Source organism: Bos mutus, chromosome 24, assembly GCF_027580195.1.
Source record: "Bos mutus isolate GX-2022 chromosome 24, NWIPB_WYAK_1.1, whole genome shotgun sequence".
Lineage (NCBI taxonomy): Eukaryota > Metazoa > Chordata > Mammalia > Artiodactyla > Bovidae > Bos > Bos mutus.
The window spans coordinates 14,080,024-14,107,964 of NC_091640.1; the positions used below are offsets into that span (position 1 = coordinate 14,080,024).

At 38.0% G+C, this 27,941-nt stretch overlaps 1 protein-coding gene and 1 non-coding gene across 3 annotated transcripts in view; both read right to left on the reverse strand.

The window, feature by feature from the left end:
• PIK3C3 (phosphatidylinositol 3-kinase catalytic subunit type 3) overlaps nt 1-27,941 on the reverse strand; it is a 166,915-nt gene that overhangs the window by 111,733 nt on the left and 27,241 nt on the right. The window lies entirely within an intron of this gene.
• Nucleotides 18,367-18,439, reverse strand: TRNAC-ACA (transfer RNA cysteine (anticodon ACA)). The gene has a single exon. It is a non-coding gene; the product is annotated as a tRNA-Cys (tRNA).

The following is a 27,941-nucleotide window of genomic DNA, read 5'->3' on the forward strand; positions in this document are numbered from 1 at the left end:
AGCAGTAAAGAATCCATCGATCAATGTAGGAGACACAGGAGATCTGGGTTCGATCCCTGGTCAGGAAGATCCTCTGGAGAAGGATATGGCAACCCACTCCAGTATTCTTTCCTGGAAAATTCCATGGACTGAGGAGCTGGGTGAACTACAGTCCATGGGGTCCCAAAGAGTCAGACACTAATCATTTATATTCTGTTCAGTTCAGTCGCTCAGTCGAGTCTGACTCTGTGACCTCATGGACTGCAGCACGCCAGGCTTCCCTGTCCATCACCAACTCCCAGAGCTTGTTCAAACTCATCTCATAATATAAGCTAATCATTTATATTAGCACCCCCCAAAAATAAAATTGATATAAATCTAACAAAATATGTATAAGATCTATATGAGGAAAACTACAAAACTCTGATGAACAAGATCAAAGAAGAAATAAATAAATAGATACTCCAATCAGGGTAAGAAGATTCAGTACTGTCAAGATGTCAGTACTTACCAACTTGACCTATAGATGCAAAGCAATCCCAGTAATCAAGATAGTATGGAAAATAACAAATAGATCAATGAAACACAATAGATTCCAGAAACAGATCACATAAATACAGTCAACAGATCTCTGACTGAGAAGAAGAGGCAATAAAACGGAGCAAAGAGTCATTTCAACAAGTGTTGCTGGACTAACTGGACATGCAGGTGCAAACAAATACATGTAGACAAAGACCTTACATCCTTTACAAAAAATAAATCACAGACCTAAATGTAAATCACAAAATACAAAACTCCTATTAGATAATATAGTAGAAAATCTAAATGACCTTGGGTATGATGACTAGTTTCTAGATATAACACCAAAGGCACAATCCATAAAAGAAAATCATTGATAAACTGGACTTCATTACAATTAAAAACTTCTCTCTGTGAAAGACAGTGTGAAGAGAATGAGAAAGCAAGTCACAGACTGGAAGAAAATATCTGTAAAAGACCCATGATAAAGAATGTTAGCCAAAATACACAAAGAACTCTTAAAACTCAACAACAACAAAAAAAACCAAATGATCGGATTAAAAAAAAGGGCCAAAGATCTTAATAACTTACCAAAAAAGAAATATGGATGGTAAATAGTTATATGAAAATTAATGCTGCACATCACATGACGTCACGGAAATGCAAATTAAAATGAGAAATCACTAAACGTCTACCAGAATGACCAGGATTTGGAAAACTGACAGCACCAACTGCAGGTGAGTGCGTAGAGTTACAGGATTCCTACTAATTGCCTGAGGGATGCAAAACGTACAGCCGCTCTGGAAGACAGTGTGGCGGCTTCATACAAACTAAACATACTCTTACCGTACATTCCAGGAATGGCCCTCCTTGGGTTTTACCTAGAGGTGAAAACTTACGCCCACACAAAAGAGGGCACATGGATATTTTTATGGCTTTATGACTTTATTTATAATAGCCAAAACCTGGGCACAACTCAGATGGGCTTCAGTAAGTAAATGGATAAATTGATACATTCAGACAATGTTACTTAGTGTTAAAAAGAAAGGAGGTATCATAATGTAAAATGTATAATGCAGGGAGCTCAAACCAGTACTCTATGACAACCTAGAGGGTGGCACAGGGTGGAAGGTGGGAGGGAGGTTTCAGAGGGAGAGGATATATGTATACCTACAGTTGATTCATGCTGATGTATGGCAGAAACCAACCCAACATTATAAAGCAATTATCCCCTAATTAAAAAAAAAAGTTATTAATCCATGAAAAGACACCAAGAAACCTTAAGTGCATATTACTTGCACATTGCTAAGTGAAAGAAGCCAGTCTGAAAAGGCTACCTACAGTATGATTCCAATTAAAGAAAAGGAAAAACTACGGAGATAATACAAAGATAAACAGTTGACTTGAAACTAAACATGAAAAAAACTAAGATCTGGTCCCATCACTTCACGGCAAATAGAAGGGGAAAAAGTGGAAGCAATGACAGATTTTATTTTCTTGGACTCCAAAATCACTGTGGACACTGACTACAGCCATGAAATTAAAAGTCACTTTCCCCTTGGAAGAAAAGCTATGACAAACACAGTGTATTAAAAAGCAGAGACATTACTTTGCCAACAGAGGTCCATATAGTCAAAGCTACGGTTTTTCCAGTAGTCATGTGTGGATGTGAGAGTTGGACCATAAAGAATGCTGTAAGCGCCAAAGAATGGACGCTTTCTAAGAATGGACGCGGTGCTGGAGAAGACTCGAGAGTCCCTTAGGCCACAAGGAGATCAAACCAGTCAATCCTAAAGAAAATCAACCCTGAATATTCATCAGAAGGACTGATGCTGAAGCTCCAATACTTTGGCAACCTGATACCAAGAGCCAATTCATAAGAAAAGACTCTGATGCTGGGAAAGACTGAAAGCAAAAGAAGAGGGCAGCAGATGATAAGATGGTTAGACAGTATCACCAACTCAATGAACATGAATTTGAGCTAACTCCAGGAGACGGTGGAGGGCAGAGGAGCCTGACTTGCCACAGTCCATGTGTTTGTAAAGAGCCGGACAGGACTTAGTGACTTAAAGACAACCACAATAAAGTTGCCCAGGGTAGTGGGGAGAAGAGGGAAATAAAAGTGGAACACAGAAGATTTTTAGGGCAGTAAAATTACTCTGTATCACATTATAAAAGAAAGAAAGAAAGTGAAGTCGCTCAGTCGTGTCCGACTCTTTGCGACCCCATGGACTGTAGCCCGCCAGGCTCCTCTGTCCATGGGATTCTCCAGGCAAGAATACTGGAGTGGGTTGCCATTTCCTTCTCCAGGGGATCTTCCCAACCCAGGGATCAAACCCGGGTCTCCTGCATTGCAGGCAGATGCTTTATCCTCTGAGCTATCACATTATAATGATGAATAAATGACATTAAACATTTGTCAATGCCCATAAAACGTACAATATTCAGAGAACCATGAGGTAAACCATGGATTTGTGGTAATTATGACGTTTCCCTACAGGCTCATCAATTTTAACAAATTATAACAAATGTATCACTGTGGTGGGAGGTGTTGAAAACAGGGGAGCTATGCATGAGTTAGGGCAGAGTGTATATGAGAAATATTTGTACCTTCCTCTTAGCATTGCTGTGAATGTAAAACTATTCAACAAAAGTAAAATCTTTAAAAAAAAAATCTAAAAACTTAAAAAAAATGAAGGGTTATGTCACATTTACATTTGACACATTTCTATGAACAACAAAAGCCATACACAACTATCAAGATAAGAAATGGACTTTGGCTAGAAACTGTTAAACTTTAAAAAAATGTTTTTAAATGGTCTATAATCTGTCACTAAACATGCTAAAAAATAATGAAGCCTTTACTGAACATATCTGCATCTATATTTCTTACAGTTTGATTATTATAAAGGGAATTATAATAATAGTTATTCAAATTGAAAGTAAACTTTTTTTCCACATCTCAATATGAAAAATAGTTACATACAAAAGGCATTTCTCTGGAGCCTATAATACTCTAAGATGTAAGCGCACTGGTGTGTGTGTTGCATTTTAATTTTAAAAGAATTAGCAACTAAATAATAACAACAATAAAAGAATTAACAGTAATAGAAGATCTAGGGCTAGAAAAAGAATTTCTAGAGCTGCAGTTGGTAGAGTGCTCTGAAGGTCTTACATACCAACCTAACCTTGGTTTCACAATTTAAATAATAAATCTACTACTATAGAGAATTCAAGATAATTTCTAAGGTCTTCAAACTGCAACTAGATTTTGTCTAAGATAGTGTAATTTTAAACAACAGCATTATTTATGCATCAAACCTTTCTTTCTAAACAAATTCATAGCATAAAGCAAAACTGGGCATTAAGGACTTCATGGTAGCTGGACTTTATGACTTGTCTTCATTTCTATTATACATGCTATGATGGCATTACTACAAGGATGGTAAATACTTTCACCAATTATAATTTATCTCTCTCACAGAACCAAAAATCTTCATCAGTATTCTTTATAGTCCTCAAATAAGGTACTCTTATCACAATTACATGGTCATACTATTTCAGAAATAAAAACAGTAACTTCATACAAGTTTTGAGGACCACTGTAAGATAAAAATATTATCAGCTTAGCTGTCTTCTGAATAACAAATTCTTTTCCATCTGAGGTAACCTCTAAATGAAAATGGATAAGGCAACAATAAGTGGTTAGCATTATTATTCACACAAAGCAGCAGGAACTAAACATTTCATGGAACGTTAGACAAATATACTAACATGGAAACAGACCAAGAATTAATCATAAGGGAACCAAACGAACATGAGTCTACAAGTTCATGACCTAAAATTCTAATCCTAGCACTCCATTTTTGAATTCTGTCATTTTTGAACCCACAGATCTACAAAAAGGATTAACTTCTAGTTCTGGTACCAAAATTCAAATAGAATTATGGATACACATTATGACAGACAGTATTAACCCATATAGTCTGTAAAGAATTGTATTCTCACTTTGCCATGTTTCCAACTAGTTTTTTAAATTAATAAAAATATACAGGGTCACAGCACATCAACATAGCACACAGCACATCAACACTGAAGTGTCAGAGCTGGAACTGACACCCCAGGTCTGTAAAGTTCATACTCTTTCCACCAGTCTTCACTACCTCCTCAAATGATGCATTTGTAGAAAGAGATGAGATTTAAATCCAATTAAATTTTTTAATGTTTTAAACACAACTTTCATACTTATGACACAGTAGTTGATTCTCCACTAGTTTCCTTTGAGGAAAAAATTGTCAAAAGTATATTAAGTTTAGATATGGGAGAATGTGTTGGGCATTTTTCTTTCCCTTATTAAATCATAAGATAAATTGAAAATTTTCTAAAGTAATTTCACTAACACCAGAATTCATGTTTGCTGCTAATATATTATACATGGGCTTCCCCAGTGGCTCAATGGTAAAGAATCCAACTGTAATTCAGGAGCCACAGGAGATGTGGGTTCAATTCCTGGGTCTAGAAGATCCCCTGGAGGAGGGCATGCAACCCACTACAGTATTCTTGCCTAAAAATCCCATATACAGAAGAGCCTTGTGGGCTACAGACCATAGGGTCTCAAAGAGTCGGACATGACTGAAGCAACTTAGCACACACTCAAGCACTTGCATAGTATATTTCTAGCTTTTCTATTTGAATACTAAAAGATGACTATTCTCAACCTTACAAATAGCAACCAAAGAATGCATGGTCAAGGATGGTAGTACCATAAACTGGTATGACCATTTCGGAGTACAAGTTTAAATTACCTGAGATATATTAGTATTTGTGCATCACTGTTTCCAATATGGAAAACATAGACATAAAAGAATGTAAATGTCTATCAACAATGGGAACTGTTAAAGTAAACTATGGTACACATACTAAGAAATACTTCAAGCAAAAAGAAAGAAGTCTTTATAACCTGCTAGGAAAGATTACTATGACTGTTGAATACAAAAGCAACTGCAGAGGTTCCCTGGTAGCTCAGTGGTAATGAATCTGCCAGCCAAAGCAGGAGACACAGGTTCCATCCCTGGGCCCACATGTCGTGGAGCAACTAAACCTGTGAATCACAACCAATGAACCTAAGCTTCCAGAACCTGAAAGCTGAAACTACTGAAGCCCGCGGGCTTAGAGCCTGTACTCCGCAACCCGAGAAGCCACCACAGTGGGATTTCCCAGGCAAGATGAGTAGGTCACCATGTCCTTCTCCAGGGGATCTTCCCAAACCAGGGATCAAACCCACATCTCCTGCACTGGCAGGCAGATTCTTTATCACTAAGCCATCAGGAAAGCTTATTTATCTGATACTATGTAAAAGAGCACCCCGAAAGTTGAGTGACTTAACATATATCTTAATTGTCATAATAAAGAAGGCTGAGTTCCAAGAATTGATGCTTTCTAATTGCAGTGCTGGAGAAGAATCTTAAGAGTCCCTTGGACAGCAAGGAGATCAAACCCAGTCCATCCTAAAAGAAACCAACCCTGAATGTTCATTTGAAGGACTGATGCTGAAGATGAAGCTCCAATACTTTGGCCACCTTATGTGAGGAGCCAATTCATAGGAAAAGATCTTGATACTGAGAATGATTGTGAGCAGGAGAAGGGGGCAACAGGATGACATGGTTGGATGGCATCACCGACTCAATGAACGTGAGTTTAAGCAAGCTCAAGGAGATAGTGAAGGACAGGAAAGCCTGGTGTGCTGCAGTCCACAGGGTCACAAAGAGTCAGACACAACTGAGCAACTGAACAACAACAATATGTGGAAACATCAAGAAGTCATTTTCTTGAGGAATTCTGGATATTTTTTAATTAGTCTAACAGTCTCTCATGTGGTAACTGGAGCTGGACTGTCCAAGACTGCTTCACTCACAATTCTAACACCTTTGTGGGAAAGGGTGAGCTCAGCTGGGAAACCAGGGTGGTGGGGGCCTCTATCTTTCTGAAGGTATTCTCAGAGCTGCTCCCTCTTCAAGTAGTCTTTCAACACAGAAACTCCAACAAGGCAGCCAGACTTCTTACATGGTGGCTCATTACTCCTCAAAGTGCAAAAACAAAAGCCTTCGGGTTGTCTTAAAGTTTAGTTCTGGAACAGGCAAGCATCACTTCAGCTGCATCATGTTAGTTAAAATAAGTCACAGAGTTAAGTGCAGATCCAACATGAAAGCATGAGCATTGTGAAGCATGTTTCTTTCCCTGAGGGTCATCTTTGGAAACTAGCTACTACAGCACTTACTAGATAATATAAGCATAAAACAAATCACTTAATTGCAAATGAGCAAGAGGAGAGAATCTGAAGATGGCAAAGCTAGCTCGTAACTAGACTTTAGGCATCAAGTAAAGTCTAGAATCTATCACAGTTACTAAATGATTAAGCCTTTCCTTTTCCAAAATAAGTTCCTACAACTCTCCAACTGACATGCTAACTCCAGCCACCCATTTCAGTTCTCCAGATCAAAAGGCCTGTAAGACACAATGCAGATTAAATAATTTAATATTAGATGAAAAATTTTACTAAAACTTTAGAAAACTATAGAGCACTGTGCATATTGTAAGCAGCTGTTATTAGCCCATAATCTATGTCACTTCATCTCTACAGGTGCTGATGACTATGTAGACAGACTTGGGTGGTTTTCACCAGTCCGAAGCAGCTTCCAGTTGTCTCCAGTCTGAGAATATCTAGAAATAATGAAGACCAATAATGAACTTGAACAATTTAGATTTCATTTAGGGTCTGAAATGTCAATGACTTAGATCTCCTACATGAGAAAACCTGCATTCTGTTAAACAGCAGGGTGAAACTAGTGCAATCTGTCTCAAATTGCTTGTGAAGATACAATCCTCACCAAGGTGGTCATCCTAAAAAGTAGCCAGGTCAAGGTATCAGTAAGAGTCATTCTTTCTTTTTAAGAAACATAGATTTCTACAGAATTCACAAGAAGTCATATAGAGGTTGGAAAAGAAGCCCACTGTCACAGAAATAATAGTATCGTTATTGAGCTCTAACTTAACTAGATGGGGAAACAGTGGAAACAGTGTCAGACTTTATTTTTTTGGGCTCCAAAATCACTGCAGATGGTGACTAGCAGCCATGAAATTAAAAGACGCTTACTCCTTGGAAAGAAAGTTATGACCAACCTAGATAACATATTCAAAAGCAGAGACATTACTTTGCCAACAAAGGTCCGTCTAGTCAAGGCTATGGTTTTTCCTGTGGTCATGTATGGATGTGAAAGCTGGACTGTGAAGAAGGCTGAGCACTGAAGAATTGATGCTTTTGAACTGTGGTGTTGGAGAAGACTCTTGAGAGTCCCTTGGACTGCAAGGATATCCAACCAGTCCATTCTGAAGGAGATCAGCCCTGGGATTTCTTTGGAAGGAATGATGCTAAAGCTGAAACTCCAGTACTTTGGCTACCTCATGCGAAGAGTTGACTCATTGGAAAAGACCCTGACTCTGGGAGGGATTGGGGGCAGGAGGAGAAGGGGACGACAGAGGATGAGATGGCTGGATGGCATCACTGACTCGATGGACATGAGTCTGAGTGAACTCTGGGAGTTGGTGATGGACAGGGAGGCCTGGCATGCTGCGATTCATGGGGTCGCAAAGAGTTGGACACAACTGAGCAACTGAACTGAACTTAACTAAGAATTAAACATCAAGTGGTTTTAAAAGCTATTTAAATAAAAGACTCTGTAAGAACCAAATAAAAACATTACAGGAAACTGCTTGGACTATAAATAATGTATATCAGATTTAATGCGAGAACAGATATATACTTAAGGAAGATGCTTCAGGTGAGTATGTATTCAATACAAGTACCAAGAAGAGAACTTAGAAGTAGGCCAGCTTGCTACACTGTATATAGACGAGGAACAGCAGAGAAAAAGAATGTCAAGCCGGATAGCTATCCCTGGGAACACACACTTCCACGATTACCACAACTCACAAGTCATTGCTCCTTATGCATATCTACCCTACTAGACCATAAGCTTCTTGAGTGCTGGAGCTATGAATGGTTGACAGAACCTAGCATTTATTCATTCAATTATTTACATTTATTGACAGGAATTCTAAATGAAAGGGTGACATAACACAAAATTAATGCTTGTATACTCTGCAATTCTGTTTAAGAGCTTTGGGGAGTGAATGAGGGGCAAGGAGGAGGAAGTGACACTCAAAAGGAAGCTGGAGAAAAGAATGTTCATGCTTAGTCACTTTTCTCTAGTACTTAAGATAATTTCAACATGAATATATGTTAGTTTGTTGTTTTAAGTTACAAACTTCCATCAGGGTCCTCCACTCTGGAGATAACAGAAGCAAATTCTCTGCCTTAAAGAACTTAAGATAGGGATGAGTTATTTATATGATAATGCCTGTATGTCCATATGATAAATGCTTATATGTCTCTGTTTTTCAGTTGCTAAGTCGTGTCTGACTGACTCTTTGGGACCCCCATGGACTGCAGCAAGTCAGGTTTCCCTGTCCTGCGTATCTCCGGAGTTTGCTCAGACTCATGTCCATTGAGTGTGATGCCATCCAACCATCTTATCCTGCTGCCCCCTTCTCCTCCTGTCCTCACTCTTTCTCAGCATCAGGGTCTTTTCCAGTGAATCAGCTCTTCGCATCAGGTGGTCAAAGCTGGAGCTTCAGCATCAGATACACAAACTAAAACAGTAATATTAAAGTCATGAACAGGGTGACTGACAGAAAATAATGGGGGTTCTTGAGAAGGCCTCTCAGGCACATAACACTTAAGCAGAGACTTGAAGGATAAGAAATGAGTCAAACAAACAGGATGAAATCTTCCATGAAGAGGAAACAGCTTTACTTGTCAGGACATCAGAGAGCCTGATGTGTCTAGGTACTAAAGAGAGACCAGAATGGTAGCCCAGAGTGAATATTTAGGTAAATCAAGTCCTCGTCAAAGTGGAGAATAGTAAGATCAATATATACCTAAGATGATTACTGGGAATCAGTTTTCTTGAGGTTCACCATGATCTGGATTTTTCCTTATAGTAAACAATGCTCTTATAGCCTCAAGGAAGAAAGGGGCTTCCCAGGTGACTCAGTGGTAAAGAACCCTCCTACCAAGGAGAAACAAGAGACATGGGTTCGATTGCTGGGCCAGGAAGATCCCGTGGAGTAGGAAATGGCAACCTATTCCAGTATTCTTGCTTGGGTAATTCCATGGACAGAGGAGACTGGCAAGCTCTCTGATATCCTGACAAAGCTGTTTCCTCTGCAAGGAAGATTCCATCCTGTTTGTTGACTCACTCCTTATCCTTCAAGTCTCTGCTTAAATGAAGGAAGAAAGGGGAAGAGTAAAAATAACTGAAAAACTTTTATCCATTTCAAATCTGCCTAGGAATCTGTAGGGAGGTAATAGGAAGAGATAGACTCAACTGGAGAGAAAATGGTAGGCTTTGTTGCTTTACAAGAGAAGATATAATAATTTACAAAGTTTAATATCTAGCTGTGATCCTGGTTTTAAGCACCCACATAACTCTATGACTATGTCTGATAATATGGAAATACAGCATATGAAGACATATCAAATAAGCCACATAAAAACAATTTGAAGAATAATTCTCGCTTTCTATGTTCAAGCTAGAGAAAATTTAAAGTGGATAAAGGCTTAGCAACCACATAGAATTGCAAATAGTTTGAATAGCCAACCATAGAGGAGTGCTAAAACAAAGTATGGCATATCCAAGGCAATGGCACCCCACTCCAGTACTCTTGCCTGGAAAATCCCATGGGCGGAGGAGCCTGGTGGGCTGCAGTCCATGGAGTCGCCAAGAGTTGGAGATGACTGAGCAACTTCACTTTCACTTTTCACTTTCATGCATTGGAGAAGGAAATGGCAAGCCACTCCAGTGTTCTTGCCTGGAGAATCCCAGGGACAGGGGAGCCTGGTGGGCTGCCGTCTATGGGGTCGCACAGAGTCGGACACGACTGAAGTGATTTAGAAGCAGCAGCAGCACATTACACAAAATCCTACAGTCTTTACAAATTATGCCATGAAAGAATCTTAAATGACCTGGAACAATTCTGAAACACCATTCATTTAAACACACATAATATGATCCCAAATTAAAAATAAATATATACATTCATATATTACATAGATATATACATTTATTTACCAAAAGCATATTAACTAAAATATTAATAATGGTGACTATTGTGGGTAAAGAACTGGAGGTGATTTTTACAGCCTTTGTACTTTAACAATCTTTTACTAGTATAGATGTACATTATCTTGTAATGTTATTTAAAAACTAAACTTACTTTTAAAATAACTGTGGAGAAAATTCTGTTGAGAAAACCACAAAAGATGAGCATTTATCAAGATGATGCTAATAAGGTTATTTTGCTTCATAATAAACTCAAAGAATAAGGATCAATCTGATTAATTTACCTCAAACACATGAAATGAAACCCAGGTATTAACGTAATTATTCTCTCTTAAATTACTTCTTCCAAGGGTCTTTCAACTAGATCCAACTAAAAACCCATGTAAATAAAATGATGCTGCTGTCTTATGGTTAATAAAACCGCCTATACAGCAAAATGTATAGGTTTAAGGTTTCAAACTTTACTCACATTGAGAAACTTTAAGAGGGGAGTTACAAGATAGGTGGCTTTTCCAAAGTAAGTAACTACAAAACAGGTGATGCTTGGGTCGGATACACTGATGCTTTTTCAGGAAATCTAAGGAGAAAAAAGTGACCAAGCTGTATTTTTTCCCCCTCTGCCACTTGAAAAAACAAACAACACCCGCCCCACCCCAGTCTACTCTCATCACCAGACAGGAAACTTCCAGATTCAGACAGCCTATGTGAATGTTTAGAAATCACTCTCTTGACACATTTATAGGAATATTGCCCAATAAAAAAGGCTGGAACTACCAAACAAACCCAAGACTATTTTTTTCCACCATGATGATAAAGGGTTGTGTTTATTCAACTACTTCATATCTGATTGGAAAATCCCATGGGTGGAGGAGCCTGGTAGGCTTCAGTCCATGGGGTTGCGAAGAGTAGGACACGACTGAGCGACTTCACTTTCACTTTTCACTTTCATGCATTCAAGAAGGAAATGGCAACCCACTCCAGTGTTCTTGCCTGGAGAATCCCAGGGACGGGGGAGCCTGGTGGGCTGCCGTCTATGGGGTTGCACAGAGTCGGACATGACTGAAGCGACTCAGCAGCAGCAGCAGCAGCATATCTGATTCATCTAAATCCTCTCAATTTAAATGTTATAATATAACTCTTTTTAACAGGAAAGTTTTACTAAGCCTAGACTAGAACTGAGCAGAAGTACTCACTAAACAGAAAATCATTATTGGTCAGCTAATCTATCAATATTTGTAGGATGCACTATGGCTCACTGATATAGATTTCAATTGTTAAACAGTATGATTCTTTAATAATTTTTTAATGTGTCAAATCTGTTTCAAATCAAACACAAGTTACACAGTAATTTATAATTGAAAAAAATATATAGTTGTATATAAGAATTTACTTGAACTGAGATTTAAAAAGGAGGTATATCTATATGTTAAGAGTTTGCATACACACCTACGGTACTTAATTCTTACAAGACAAGGAGTTTCTTCTACCTTCCTGATTAATTTCCTTAGCCACAGATTTTCAATTTTACTTTGAAATTTTACATGTGCATCTTATTCAGGATGAGTGGTATTTGTCTCATAAAAGTTGTTTTCAATTTAACTTCTCAGAGATTAGTCTTAAAAGCATATTATTGTGTAGTTTTCTGGCAAAAACTATAGCTGTGAAGACAGACAATAGATTTACAGAACATAAATCGATATTCTTTTAGGGCTTAATCTTTCACTGGTAAAAATGAATTTAGTCTACTTGCTACCATCAATTTCAATACAAATCTAAAAGTTTTGACAATCTTAGACATCAGTAAGCAAATCAAAGTGACTGATAAAAAACATTCTACCATGTATCATTAGGAATAAATTTGTAAGAGATTCCCACATTCTTTTATGACAGAAAAAAAGCCAACAGAATCAAAACCAATATGCTATTTTTAAAAAAGTTACACATACTATACAAAAAGTTATAGCTGAGGTACTTTTGATGACATCAATGGTGCCACTAAACAAGTTTTACAGTTTTGAATAATTTTACAGAGACTTGTTTGACATTTGGAAGGAAAAATCCCTAAGGATAACAGAATATTCATTTTTCCGCCTTCCCTCCTTCCCCTCCCAACCATTCTTCCTTCCTTCCCAGTAAAAGCACACTGAAAAAGTAGTGTGTTAGACAATCTAACTGAGTTAGTTGCTTTGATCTTTTTCATCAAAATGCTTTTCAGTGTGAGGGAATTGACCAAATAATTTCACTAAGTGGTAAATGAATTCCAAGATGTGTGACAAGAGGTGGTATAAACACACTGGTTGACTTAATATTATTATTTATTGTTTCCCCAGTTCTGCAAAGTTAAATGCCTGAGTTTTAAAATTATGTATGCAGTTAAATTTTTTATTTTTATTATAAAACAAAGTATGCAGAATAATGTAATAAACATCCATGTATTCACTGTCAAAACTGAACATGTATTAACAGTTTGTCTTCTTTCACTCTTTTCAAAAAAGATTAAAAAAAAGCAAACCAAAGGTATTTGTAAAGACTTCCCTCATTCTTTGAATTTGCTTTTTTAAACTTAATGCTGTTGTTGACATGTATCTGTGTTAATCTACACAACTCAAATGTTTTCATTTAAATTGCTGTAGAGTATCCCAATATGAGTAAATGTATCATTTATTCTCCCAACAAGCTCAACATTTTGTGTTATTATCAGGGCTAACGTGAATAAGTATGTATCTCCTTATGCCCATGAGTTTTTTTAGTGTAGAAATCTAAGCATGTAATTGCTGGATTTCCAAGATGAAAATCAATACCTTTCCTGATTGGTTTATTTCTAAATTTCATGTACTTTTTCTTACTACTGCAAATATTCTTTAAACATTGTATTTTTAGATTGGTGATAGAAACTTTGGAATAGTTAACTGATGTCTGCTTAATTAATCTTGTATTTAACATTTCTTGACTAATTATTTGTAACAGTTTCTCTAACAGTTCTTTTGATTTTTCTATATGATCATCATCTGTAAATAATTCCTATCCCTTACCTCTATATATACAGTTTCCTTATACTGACTAGTACAAGAAACTCTGGTACAGTGTCTAACCCAAGCTGTAGTAGAAACATCCTTATTTTGTTCCTGACTTTAATGAAAACGTGTCTTACATTTAATCATTTGGTAAGATGTTTGTTATCAGTTTTTGGTCTATTTCTTATATCAGGTTAAGAAAGTCATATTTTATTTTACCAAAACTTTATATGATGAATGTTTGTTGAAGTTTACCAAAAAATTGGTAAGACTGGGGATCCTTCTGACCGTATGTTATTTTCTCCTTTAATATGCAGGAGATAGTTAACACAGTGGGCTTGAAGCTCTAATTTCAGAAGGACCTGCTTGCAAAGACAGCCCTGGTCAATGTGTGAAAATCTGACTTCTGAAACATTCCCTAACTGGTATAGATGTTTCATTGTGGCACGGCTCTTCGTACACTGTGATTTATGGTGAGCACCTGCTCTCTTTCTGGAAGGCTAGAATTTTTGCAGTTGAGGGCAAAGAATGTCTGTGTGACCAGACCCCTAGTAAAACCCCCAATTTCTGAGTCTCAAAGGCCTTTTTTCTAAAAGGCTTCATTTTAGTTTCTGGAGAAAGCAGCACTATCAAATGAGTCTCTTCCTGGGCTGGGAAGGGGAAGAATAGAAAGCTTGTATATGGATTTCTCCAGACCCCACTACACCTTTTTACCTAACTGAACCATCTAGTTGTATATACTTACTGTGTTGCTTATAATCAATCTTAGCTATGATTACAACTCCCTCTGAGTCCTGTGATTCCACCATCTCCTTTTGGGGGACCCCTGAAACACTCAATGCAAAGAGCTGATTCATTGGAAAAGACCCTGACGCTGGGAAAGATTGAGGGCAGGAGGAGAAGGGGACGACAGAGGATGAGATAGTTGGATGGCATCACCGACTCAATGGACATGGGTCTGGGTGGACTTCAGGAGTTGGTGATGGACAGGGAGGCCTGGTGTGCTGCAGTTCATGGGGTTGCAAAGAGTCAGACACAACTGAGCGACTGAACTGAATTGAAACATTCAATAATATAATAATAAGGTACAATAAGAGATATCCTGTGTTAAACTGCTTCTGAAAAGTGAAAAGTGTAGTCACTCAGTTGTGTCCAACTCTCTGCAACCCCATGGACTGTAGCCCACCAGGCTCCTCTGTCCATGATATTCTCTAGGCTAGAAAACTGAAGGGGATTGCCATTTCCTTCTCCAGGGGATCTTCCCAACCCAGGGATTGAACATGGTCTCCCGCATTGCAGGCAGATTCTTTATCGTCTAAGCCCCAAGGGAAGCCCCAAACTGCTTTTATGTAAACATTCTTGGAATAACTCATGTTTGGGCATGATGTATTTTTAATTGCTTGATTCAGTTTTCTAATTTTCTGCTGAAATTTACCATCTGTAAGTGATAAGTGTCTAATTTTCCTTTCTTTCACTTTCCTTTTCTAGTTCATAGTCATACTGAACTCAGCAGGTTTTATACATCTAGCTTATAAAACCACCTGAGTTTGAAAAAAGGAGAATAAAGGGCTCACTATACAGCTATAGTAGCAAACAGTATCTTGGTTTTTATGTTTTGATCCCTTGATTTATGTTTTATAGTTTTATATTATTGTTTTATTTTTAAATTATCCTTTCAGTATTTTACTATCTGAATTTTTGGTGGATATATTCCAGTTGTTTGTTATAACTGATCTTTTGTAGGGCTTCCCAAATTGTCATACTTATTTTACTGCTACTTCATACTATTAGCAATTTGTTGTAGGAGGATTCTCAGTTTATCTTAGTCTTCCACATGACTGAAACCAGAAATCAAACGTTATTTGCTTATCTTCTATTGATGTTAGAGGAATCTAGAGAAAGGAGGGAATATATTAGAAAACATGGCAGAAAGCAAAGAAGAATTAAAGAGCCTCTTGATGAAAGTGAAAGAGCAGAGTGAAAAAGTTGGCTTAAAACTCAACATTTAGAAAACTAAGATCATGGCATCTGGTCCCATCACTTCATGGCAAATAGAGGGAGAAACAATGGAAACAGTGACAGACTTTATTTTGGAGGGCTCCAAAATCACTGTAGATGATAACTGCAGCCATAAAATTAAAAGACGCTTGCTCCATGGAAGAAAAGTTATGACCAACCTAGAGAGCACATTAAAAAGCAGAGATGTTACTTTGCCAACAAAGGTCCGTCTAGTCAAAGCTGTGGTTTTTCCAGTAGTCATGTATGGATGTGAGAGTTGGACTATAAAAAAAAGCTGAGCACCGAAGAATTGTTGCTTTTGAACTGTGGTGTTGGAGGAGACTCTTAAGAGTCCCTTGGACAGCAAGGAGATCCAACCAGTTCATCCTAAAGGAAATCTATTCTGAATATTCATTGGAAGGACTGATGCTGAAGCTGAAACTCCAATACTTTGGCCACTACATGTGAAGAACTGACTCATTGGAAAAGACCCTGATGCTGGGAAAGATTGAAGGCAGGAGGAGAAGGGGACAACAGAGGATGAAATGGTTGGATGGCATCACTGACTCAATGGACATGAGTTTGAGCAGGCTCCAGGATTTTGTGATGGACAGGGAAGCCTGGCACGCTGCAGTCCGTGCGGGTCACAAAGAATCAGAAATGACTGAGTGAATAAACTGACTGACTGACTGAAATTTGGCAAATGTTTTGATTTTTGAAATGTGATTTATAAGCTAGATATCATTTTTGTTTATAAATTGAAGAACAGATTATTAAAGTGATAATTTACATGGGTTTTTAAACCAATATCCACATCATGATATTTGCAGTTAGATTTTAGAGAAATGAGAAACATGGAATTTTCAGAGACATGGTTTGATAATTAAAAGCATTACCTTTAATTTTATGCTTTTAAAATTAATAGAACAAAATTTATGGAATATTTAAATAGTAATGAGTTTGAGTAAGTTCCGGGAGTTGGTGATGAACAGGGAAGCCTGGTGTGCTACACTCCATGGGGTTGTAAAGAGCTGAACACAACTGAGCAACTAAACTGACTGACTAAGGTACATTAAAACCGGGTAGAAAGACTGGCAGTCAAAACCCCTGATTTATAGCTCTCACAGTGGATCAATGACTAGCCAGGTATTTCTGTTTGTGAACATTTTTCATTGATATAATGTCGTCAGTTGGACTCTATTCTCTCTGTGAATTATAGGAATCATAACAGTGTCATCATCATCATGATATTTTTCAGCTGTTCTGAAAAGAAAAGAGACTATTTTCTCTATAGTATAGCAAGTTGATTAAGCATATTTGTCTTGGTTTCTGAACGTATTTCTACCTTGAAGTAGCTTTGTGAATAAACTGATATTCTAGATAAAATTAGTTTAAGAAAATAAATTATTCAGTAGGACCTATTAATGATTTGTCTCCCTCATTATGATTATGTAATTAATCATTTTCAGAATATAACACAAAGTTCCTGGGTTTGGTTTATTCACTAAGTCATGTCCGACTCTTGTGACCCCATGGACTGTAGCCTGCCAGGCTCCTCTGTCCATGGGATTCCCCAGGCAAGAATACTGGAGTGGGTTGCCATTTCCTTCTCCAGGGGATCTTCCCGACCCAGGAATCAAACCCAGGTCTCCTACCTGAGCTATCTTAGGGCTTTTGGGGGGAAAGTTGGTATTCTTTGCAATGTCTGTCCTTGATTAGATCTCTTCACATTAAAAAAAAAGTGTCCTTTCAGCCATATGTAAATCACTGAAGTTAGCACACTCCCTCACATCAAACACAAAAATAAAACTCAAAATGGCTTGAAGATTTAATTATAAGACATGACACTATAAAACTCCTGGAAGAGACTGTAGGCAAAACTTTCTCTGACATTAAGTCATAGCAGTCCTTTCTTAGATCAGTCTCCCAAAGCAAAAGAAATAAAAGCAAACAAATGGGACTTATTAAATTTGAAAGCTTTTATACAGCGAAGAAAATCATAAGCAAAATGAAAAGACAAACTATGGGAGAAAATATTTACAAATGATGTGCTTAATTTCCAAAATGTACAAACAGCTCATATAGCTCAAAAAACCCCAAACAATCCAGTCAAAAAACAGGAAGAAGACCTAAACAGACATTTCTCTAGAGAAGACATAAAGAGAGCCAACAGGCACATGAAAAGATACTCACCACTGCTAATTATTAGAGAAATGCAAATCAAAACTACAATAATAAATTACCTCACACCAATCTAATGCTCATCATTAAAAAGTCTACAAATAATAAATGCTGGAGAGGGTGTGGAGAAGAGATGCTGATGGACAGGTAAATTGGTGTGGCCACTATGGAAAACATTCCAAGTGCTTTAGAAAACTAAAAATAAGAGTTACCATATAATTCAGCAATCCCACTCCTGGTCATGTATCCAGAAAAGATGAAAACTAGTTCAAAGAGATACATGCACCCCAAGGTTGACAGCAGCACTATTTACAACAGCCAAAACACAGCAGTGTTCATCTACAGATCAATCAATAAAGATATGTGCATGCATGCTCAGTCAGTCCTGTCTGACTTTGCAACCCTGTGAACTGAAGCCTGCTAGGCTCCTCTGCCCATGGGATTTTCCAGGCAAGAATACTGGAGTGGGTTGCCACTGTCTTCTCCAGAGGATCTTCCCAACCCAGGGATCGAACCTGGGTCTCCTGCTTTGTAGGCAGACGCTTTTACCGTCTGGGCCACCCGGGAAGTCTTTGGTTAAGGACAGTTCATTTATAGCACAGATATTGATTTGCTCACTCAGCACAGGAAAGTCACTGTTTCTTGACTCACCATCTTCTATGCTATACCTGAGGACCTATAGGAATGTATCAGGGTTGGCCAAAAAGTTCCTTCAGTAAAAATGACCTAATTTTTCATTTTCACCATGAACTTTACCGAACAATGTATTCACCATTCTGTTCTACTACCTTCTGCCATTTTAAAAGCAACTTCATAACTCCATCTTCCCCAAACACCTTATCTTCATAAGCAAAGAACTGTTCCAAGTGCCCTTTCTATAGTCTTCCAGGGAACTGAAATTTTTCCACTAATAGAATTGTGTAAATACCAAAATAAATGGAAATCCAAAGATGAATACCACAGATGACTCAGAACTTCCCAGCCAAGCTTTAACAGTCTTTGTCTGTCATCAAAGAAACATACAATCTTGCAGTATCCTGATGGGAGATTATGCATTTTCTGTTGACTAATTCTGACACTTTTTATAAAGGGCTGCCTTCAGTTGGTCAGACTGGGAGCGAAACTAATCGTTCGGTTTTCCAGATGGAGCTCATAATAGAGCACTCCCTTCCAATCCCACCATACACATAACATTACTTTCTTTGGACGAAGGCAGGTCTTTGGTGTGGTTGGTGGGATTGTTCTACACTATTGTACAGTATCAATTTGTCATTGCTTATCACAATTTGTTTTAAAAACGAAACACTGTCATTACACTTCAGTAGAGAATAGCATATAAAATATAGTCAAGAAGGGTTTTTTTTTAATGCGAAAGTAAAATGTCAATGTGATTAACATGACCATGCTGATGCAGATGATTTTCAATGCTTGATATGGATATTTTCTGTGTGTTGGCTATCTTCTGAGTACAGGGTATCTCCCGTAGCATTGACTATACTCAAATAATGTCTCAATGTTATCGCTATCAACTTTAACTGGTCTAACTGACTTTGGAGAATCCTTTAGTGAGAAATTTGCAGCATGAAACACTGCAAACCACTTTTGACATGTTTGATCGGTCACAGCCCCTTCTCCATCCACTACACAATCTTTTTGTGTGTGTGTTTCAGTTGCATTTTTACTTTTCTTGAAAAACTAAAGCATAATAAGCTGAAAATGTTACTTTTTTCCCTTCATCTTCACTATTAAAATGGCTACACAAAAACTCACCAATTTTGAATAAAAGCTTTTTTTAAAAAAGAGATCAAATCAAGATGGTGTAGTTAAAGGAAGTATGCTCATCTCCTCCTGTGAGAGCCCAAAAATCCCAACTAGCTGTTGAACAACCATCAACAGAAGGACCCTGGAAATCACACACAAAAAGATACCCTATATTCCAAGAAAAAGGAGAAGCCACAATGAAATGGTAGGATCACAATAAAATCAAATCCTATACATACTGGGTGGGATCTAGTGGCTTACTGTTTCATAATTTAAAAAATTAAAAACCAGATAAAGGGACATGTTGCCAAAAGAAAACAAAAGTTTGCTTTTTTTTTTTTTGCACACTGATATGACTGCTGTCACAATATAATCTAACAAAATTGTTCTGAATGAAGTTAAAGACAAGCAAGAGCCATCTTATAGAAAAAAACAAACAAACATTAAGGTCAACCAATTACATTTTTTCATTTCATACTCTGCCTCTTCTACCTTTCAACTTTAACATTCTTGATAATAATGAAATTCTCTCAGTTCAGTTCAGTTGCTCAGTCATGTCCAACTCCTTGCAAATCCCATGGACTGCATCACACCAGGCTTCCCTGTCCTTCATCAATTCCCAGAGTTTGCTCAAACTCATGTCCATTGAGTCGGTGATGCCACCCAACCATCTCATCCTCTGCCGTCCCCTTCTCCTCCTGCCTTCAGTCTTTACCAGCATCAGGGTCCTTTCAAATAAGTCAGTTCTTCACATCAGGTGGCCAAAGTATTGGAGTTTCAGCTTCAGCATCAATCCTTACAATGAATATTCAGGACTGATTTCCTTTAGGATGGACTGGTTGGATCTCCTTGTAGTCAAAGGACTCTCAAGAGTCTTCTCCAACACCACAGTTCAAAAGCATCAATTCTTCAGTGCTCAGCTTTCTTTGTAGTCCAACTCTCACATCCATACATGATTACTGGAAAAGCCATAGCCTTGACTAGATGGACCTTTGTTGGCAAAGTAATGTCTCTACTTTTTAACATTCTCTACGCAAACCAATTCTTCACAACCCTAAATCTAAAACATGATACTGATACTTATCTTTAGAAAGGTATTTATAAAAAGGATTTAAAGACCTGATTTCAGGTCCTGGTAAAACAATTTTCTGTTTACTTGAATCATTAAAATACAGCACTTAACCTCTCTAAGCTTCCATCCTTTCAGGAGTTTAAAAACAATGTACATTTCATGAGGATAAAAACAGTGTATATTACAAAGCCAATCATTACACTTGTTAGATTCAAATGAAAGCAAAGCAAATAAGATCAAATAACAACAGCTAACATTTATGAGTGCTCAGTACTGTCTAAGAAGCACTACTACGAACAAGCTGGTGGAAGTGATGGCATCTGAGCAGAGCTATTTAAAATCCTAAGATGCTGTTAAAGTGCTACATTCAACATGTCAGCAAATTTGGGAAACTTAACAGTGGCCACAGGACTGGAAAAGGTCAGTGTCCATTCCAATCCCAAAGAAGGGCAATACCAAAGAAGGTTCAAACTAACACACGATTATGTTCATTTCACATGTCAGCAAGGTTATGCTTGAACTCTTTCAAACTAGGTTTCAGGAGTATGTGAACTGAGACCTTCCAGAGGTACAAGCTAGAATTCGAAAAGGCGGAGGAACTAGAGATCAAATTGCCAACATTCACTGGATTGTAGAAAAACCAAGGAAATTCCAGAAAAACATCTACTTCTGCTTCACTGACTACACTAAAGCCTTTGTGTGGATCACAACAAACTGTGGGAAATTCTTAGAGATGGGAGTACCGGACCATGTTACTTGTCTCCTGAGAAACCTATATATGGGGGTAAAAAAGCAACAGTTAAAACGAGACATGGAACAATGTACTGGTTCTAAACTGGCAATGGAGTACAACAGGCCATATAGTGAGTATCACTATGCTTATTTAACTTCTATGCAGAATGTGCTGTGTGCTTAGTTGCTCAGTCGTGTCCCACTCTTTGCAACCCCTTGGACTGTAGCCCGCCAGGCTCCCCTGTCCATGAGGATTTTCCTGGCAAGTATAGTGGAGTGGGCTGTCATGCCCTCCTTCAGGGGATCTTCCCAATCCAGGGATTGAACCCAGGTCTCCTGCATTGCAGGCAGATTCTTTATCATCTGAGCCACCAAGGAAGCCAAGCTGGATGAATCACATGCTGGTATTAAGATTGCCATAAGAAATACCAACAACCTCAGATATGCAGGATGCCACCCTAATGGCAGAAAAGGAAGAACAACTGAAGAGCCTCTTGATAAATGTGAAAGAGGAGAGTGGAAAAGCAACAACTTTCAAAAAACTAAGATCATAGCATCCAGCATCACTCAGATCAGATCAGATCACATCAGTCGCCCAGTCGTGTCTGACTCTTTGCGACCCCATGAATCGCAGCATGCCAGGCCTCCCTATCCATCACCAACTCCCGGAGTTCACTGAGACTCATGTCCATCGAGTCAGTGATGCCATCCAGCCATCTCATCCTCTGTCGTCCCCTTCTCCTCCTGCCCCCAATCCCTCCCAGCATCAGAGTCTTTTCCAATGAGTCAACTCTTCGCACGAGGTGGCCAAAGTACTGGAGTTTCAGCTTTAGCAGAATTCCTTCCAAAGAAATCCCAGGGCCGATCTCCTTCAGAATGGACTGGTTGGATCCCCTTGCAGTCCAAGGGACTCTTCAAGAGTCTTCTCCAACACCACAGTTCAAAAGCATCAATTCTTCGGCGCTCAGCCTTCTTCACAGTCCAACTCTCACATCCATACATGACCACAGGAAAAACCATAGCCTTGACTAGACGGACCTTTGTTGGCAAAGTAATGTCTCTGCTTTTGAATATGCTATCTAGGTTGGTCTTAATGGCAAACCGAGGAAAAGTAGAAACAGTGATAGACTTTATTTTCTTGTGCTCCAAAATCACTGCGGAAGGTGACTGTAGCCATGAAATTAAAAGACACTTGCTCCTTGGAAAAAAAGCTATGACAAACCTAGATAGCACATTAAAAAGCAGAGATACTACTTTTCTGACAAAAGGCTGTATAGTCAAAGCTATGGTTTTTCTGGGATTCCCTGGGGGCTCAGACCGTAGAGAATCCTCCTGCAATCCCGGGAGACATGGGTTCAAACCTTGGGTCAGGAAGATTCTCTGAAGAAGGGAATGGGACCCACTTCAGTATTCTTGCCTGGAAAATTCCATGTGCAGAGAAGCCTGGAGGGCTACAGTCTCTGTGGTCAGAAAGAGTCAGATGTGACTAAGTGACTAACACACTTAGTTTTTCCAGTAGTCATGTACAGATGTGAGAGTTGGACCATAAAGAAGGCTGAGTGACCAAGAATTGATGCTTTTGAACTGTAGTGCTGGAGAAGACTTTTTGGAGTCCCTTGGACTGCAAGGAGATCAAACCAGTCAATCCTAAAGGAAATCAACCCTGAATATTCATCTGAAGGACTAATGCTAAAGCTGAAGTTTCAATAGTTTTGCCACTTGAGGCAAATAGTCGACTCACTGGAAAAGACCCTGAAGCTGGTAAAGATTGAGGGTAGGAGGAGAAGGGAGCAATAGAGGTAAGATGGTTGGATGGCATCACCAACTCAATGGACATGAGTTTGAGCAAACTCTGGGAAATAGTGAACAACAGGGAGGCCTGGCGTGCTGTAGTCCACAGGGTCGCAAAGCGTCAGACTTAGCGACTGAACAACTGTCCCATAATATGTTAAATCCTTTAACTATTTATTTAACCTCATTTATATCTAGTCTTCATAGAAACTCAAAAAAGTAGATATAATAATTACTCCTATTCATAGATGAGGAATTCATGACTTCGTAAAGGTTAAGTAGCTATCCAATATCACAAGTGAACAAGACACAATTGGAATTTGAATGAAAAACAGTCTCCATTTTAGTTCCTGATCCATGCTAAAGGGTTTTAGAGCTATTAATGCTGTTTATACATGCAAGGTGATTATTACTATTTTAGTATTACTCAAAATGTCACTAATAATAACAGTTTCAACCTGGTAATCTAGTTCTTAAATCTCCAACATTTAGGAGTGCATCAGCAACAAGAAGAAGTGATGATGGTGGCACTAAAGAGGACTTGTCCACATACTTAAAATCTCAGTGAACTCCTCTAAATTCATACCTCAAGACAAGTACCCATTCAATGCAGTTCATTCTATGTAAAATATTTACTTTCAAGGGTAAATATTTCAGCAGGTCAATTAGTACTGTAAAATAATTTAAATAGCCTCAATTTCATTTCATAAAATTTTGTAACAAGAAAATTTCTTCGTTACCTTAATCTCAGTTGTAAAGGATTATTTTGTGATCATGATAATTAGTCAATGTTTATTGAAAACATACAGTATATTCAAGAAACTAGAGAAATGATGTCAAGAGAAAAAGAGGAAAAGAACTTTAAAGATTTCCTCAAACTGAGAGAAATATCTCACAAGCTTTCTAGCTCCTTCAGGGTCCTTCATGATTAAGAAATTAATAATCTCCTGAAGACTAATTTAATTTGCAACTTGCCTTGAAAAATGGTGTCCTGGGTAACAGGCACAAGTAGCATGGTTACCATAAAGATAATATGGTTGCTCACTATTTAAAAATTATTAAATTGGCATTCAAGACCACTGCTGCTCAACAGAACTTGCTCAACAGAACTTTCAGCAATAATGGAAATACTCCCCTACCTGCACTGCCTACTAGGTAACCACTAGCCACATGTGGCTATTGAGCACTTGAAATGTGATTATGGTAACAAAGCAACTGATTTTAAATTTATTTAATTTTAATTAAGTTGCCATATGTGAATTGAGGCTATTATGACAGTACAGGTCTACATCATAAGGTTAAAAATAACCCCTTGAATTGATTGGCATGAACCTATGTTCAAGATACTAACTTTTTCTGGATGAAGTAAAATAAATCCAGTTCCTGCGGTTACAAACCTGAGTCTGATTCTGGACCCACAATTACCCCTTCAAGGCACTCGAGGGGTCAGCCTGACACATAACCACATCCTACCACGACTTCTCTGCAGCAGCAGTCATCTGTACCCTCTCCCTAAGAGTGCCTACCCTATCTTGTCGCACAAAGCATTTTTCAAATAGTCCTTACTTTCTTTTGCCTCCTCTTAATCAAATTGACAGAAACTAAAGCACATTCCAAAGGCAACAAGCAGAGCTGCTAAAATGAAGACAGTGGAGATGGACGCTTTTATCTAAAGACATGAACTCAAATATAAATCAAACACTACAACTTAGTAGTCACATCCAAAACCCCAGGTGGATATGCATCCTAGCCATAAAACTCTTAAAATATGACAAGCTGAAAAATGGAGCTGAAAAATGGAGCTCAAGTAACACCCACAATTATTAAAAGGTTGGTTCACAGACAACCAAAGGGTAATAAAATGCCCAAGAGGTCTGGCCTTTCATTATTTTCACAAATCAATTCTAACAGAAAGTTACTACACATTAATAAAAATTAATTGGGGAAATTTAGAGATGGGAAAGAGAAGACAATGAGGAAAATGGGGGAAAGAGTATATTTCAATACATTCACTATCTTCCTGTTCCCTACTAAGTCTAAGAAATTCAAGTTATACAAAGTAAGAACTAAACTGAAGACTATTGAGTTGTTTCCTTTTCTTACACTCAATTTTTCCTCAAACGAAAATTAGGCATGTTCAAAAAATGATGTATAATCATTAAAAGTTAACTCCACAAAAACTATTCCAGGAGTATTTAAACTCTTAAAAAATGTTAAACCTAGATATCAGGCTTTTAAACTTCAATTATTCAAATTGCAGTTATAATTTACTTTCAGATCTATCAATAAGAATTAGAATATTTAGTACAGCTTGAGTTTGAGGTTCTTTGCTTAGTAATTATATAACACTGTCTTTTCACAGGCCATTTAAAAAGTTCATCTTCATTTCCCAGCTCTCTTATCCTATTAACTGGAAGCAGCCAAGACTAAAGCAGTTCTTTAACTGAATAAACTCTCTTAATCTGTAGTTTGAAAACTGTCACTTTGCTATTTATTTTGGCTTACAGGATGCATGGAAACTACACTTTAAGATACACTGTGTATTATTTAATAATACACAGTGTATTATTAAGATTAATACACACCATTTTATGTTTAAGCTGATCAACAGGAAGGTAGCAGAGAGCAATGAGAGGCGGTCCCTTCAACTAACCATCCAAGAGCCCCATAACCTCACCAAGCAATTTACCAGTCCCGCCCCTGATACACCCACCAGTACTCCAAAAATAGTCAGGAGACTTTAAACCGCCCCCCCACCGGCCCTACTGTCAGAACTTTCCCGACCCTAGCACACTGACACACCCCTAACTATCCAGTACTAAGGTAACCTTTGGTGGCCATTGGACTTGAACTGCTCATAAATATTCCTTGAAAACATACATCTAATTGTAACAGACTGAATTATGTGAAGGACATGCGCAGTAGAGCATCCTTCCATATTACTATAACTTGCAGCAGTTACTCAACAAACTCCCTGGATTATGCAAATGATCCTGCCTTAAAAACTCTTGTACCCCAACCCTCCAGGGAAATTTGTCTCCCTTGACGGCCCTCTCTCATGAAGTGTTCTCTCTGTTCTTTGTGTGCACTTAGTCGGGTCCAACTCTTTGCAATTTGTTCTTTCTTTCCTTATTGTTAATAAACCTTCTTGCAATGGGGTAAGACCTTAAATTCTTTGCATCCCTACCAAGAGCCAAGGCCCACAGGAGGAAGTCTCCAGATTCCTTCTGCTAACAAAGCCACCTTCTTAACAATTAGAAACAATCAGAGTAAATTCAGTGGCTGAAAAATCAAAGTACAATACGAAAGAAATCGTTCAGTTCTAACCACTTGAACATCATCTATTAGAATACTCATTTCTTTTCTTAAAATGATAGTGAGAAACAGAAGTATCTGTTCCTTTTACATGAAAATGGAAAAATGAGCACAGACATTCTTTCCCCAGGTTTTAAAAGTATATTGCACCACAGACAGTTTCAAAATATTTTGTAGATGAGAATGACAATCTAACAGGACAAACTTTTTAACGTGGAACCGGAAAACTGAGAGGAAGAGAGGAGGGAGAAAGAGCTACTGTGGCATAATTTAAAGAAAAAACAATACCAAAATACATTTTAAGTTCAGAGCATACCTAGGACCAAAGTGTACTCTCTTCGATAAGTTTAGAAATTAAGATCACAACAAATATCAAAGTATACTTTTTCTGGTATAACAGAAAGGAAATATTCAGGAAGCCAGTCTGAAAAACTTAAGTCAAGAAACAGGCACTAATCAAACAACAACAAAAACAAAATCTAAGAGCATAGCCAGATCATTCGCTAAAGCAGGTCCTAAACAATGCTTTACTCCAGGCATATGTTTTACAGAAAAAAAGGAATGGCATGAACAACAGTGCCACAACTGGCAAACGATGACTGCATGTTTTTTCTTCTACTAAGGTGGAGAGAAAAAAATCCCCATTATTTGCTATGTCAGTGCTTTTAGAATCATAGAATATGAACCGCTACACAGGAGTATAAAATGAAGTAGGGCAAAAGCTAACAGGGTTTCTCAAGAGAACAGACTGGTCATAGCAAACACTATTTCCAACAGCTCAAGAGAAGACTCTACACATGGACATCACCAGATGGTCAATACTGAAATCAGATTTATTGTGCTCTTTGCAGCCAATGATGGAGAAGCTCAATACAGTCGATAAAAACAAGGCCTGGAGCTGACTGTGACTCAGATCATGAGCTCCTTACTACAAAATTCAGGCTTAAACTGAAGAAAGTAGGGAAAACCATTAGGCCATTCTGGTATGATTGAAATCAAATCCCTTATGATTATATAATGGAAGTGAAATATAGATGCAAGGAATTAGATCTGATAAAGTGAAGTAAAACTATGGATGGAGGTTTATAACACTGTACAGGAGGAGGTAACCAAAACCATCCCCAAGAAAAAGAAATGCAAGAAGGTAAAGTGGTTGTGTGAGAAGGCTTTACAAATAGCTGAGCAAAGAAGAGAAGCAAAAGGAAAGGGAGAAAGGGAAAGATACATTCAAATGAATGCAGAGTTCCAGAGAATAGCAAGGAGAATAAAAAGGCCTTTTTACAGGAACAATGTGAAGAAACAGAGAAAAACAGTAGAATGGCAAAGACTAGCCACCTCTTCAAGAAAATTGAGAGATATCAAGGGGAACATTTCATGCAAGGATGGGAATGATAAAGG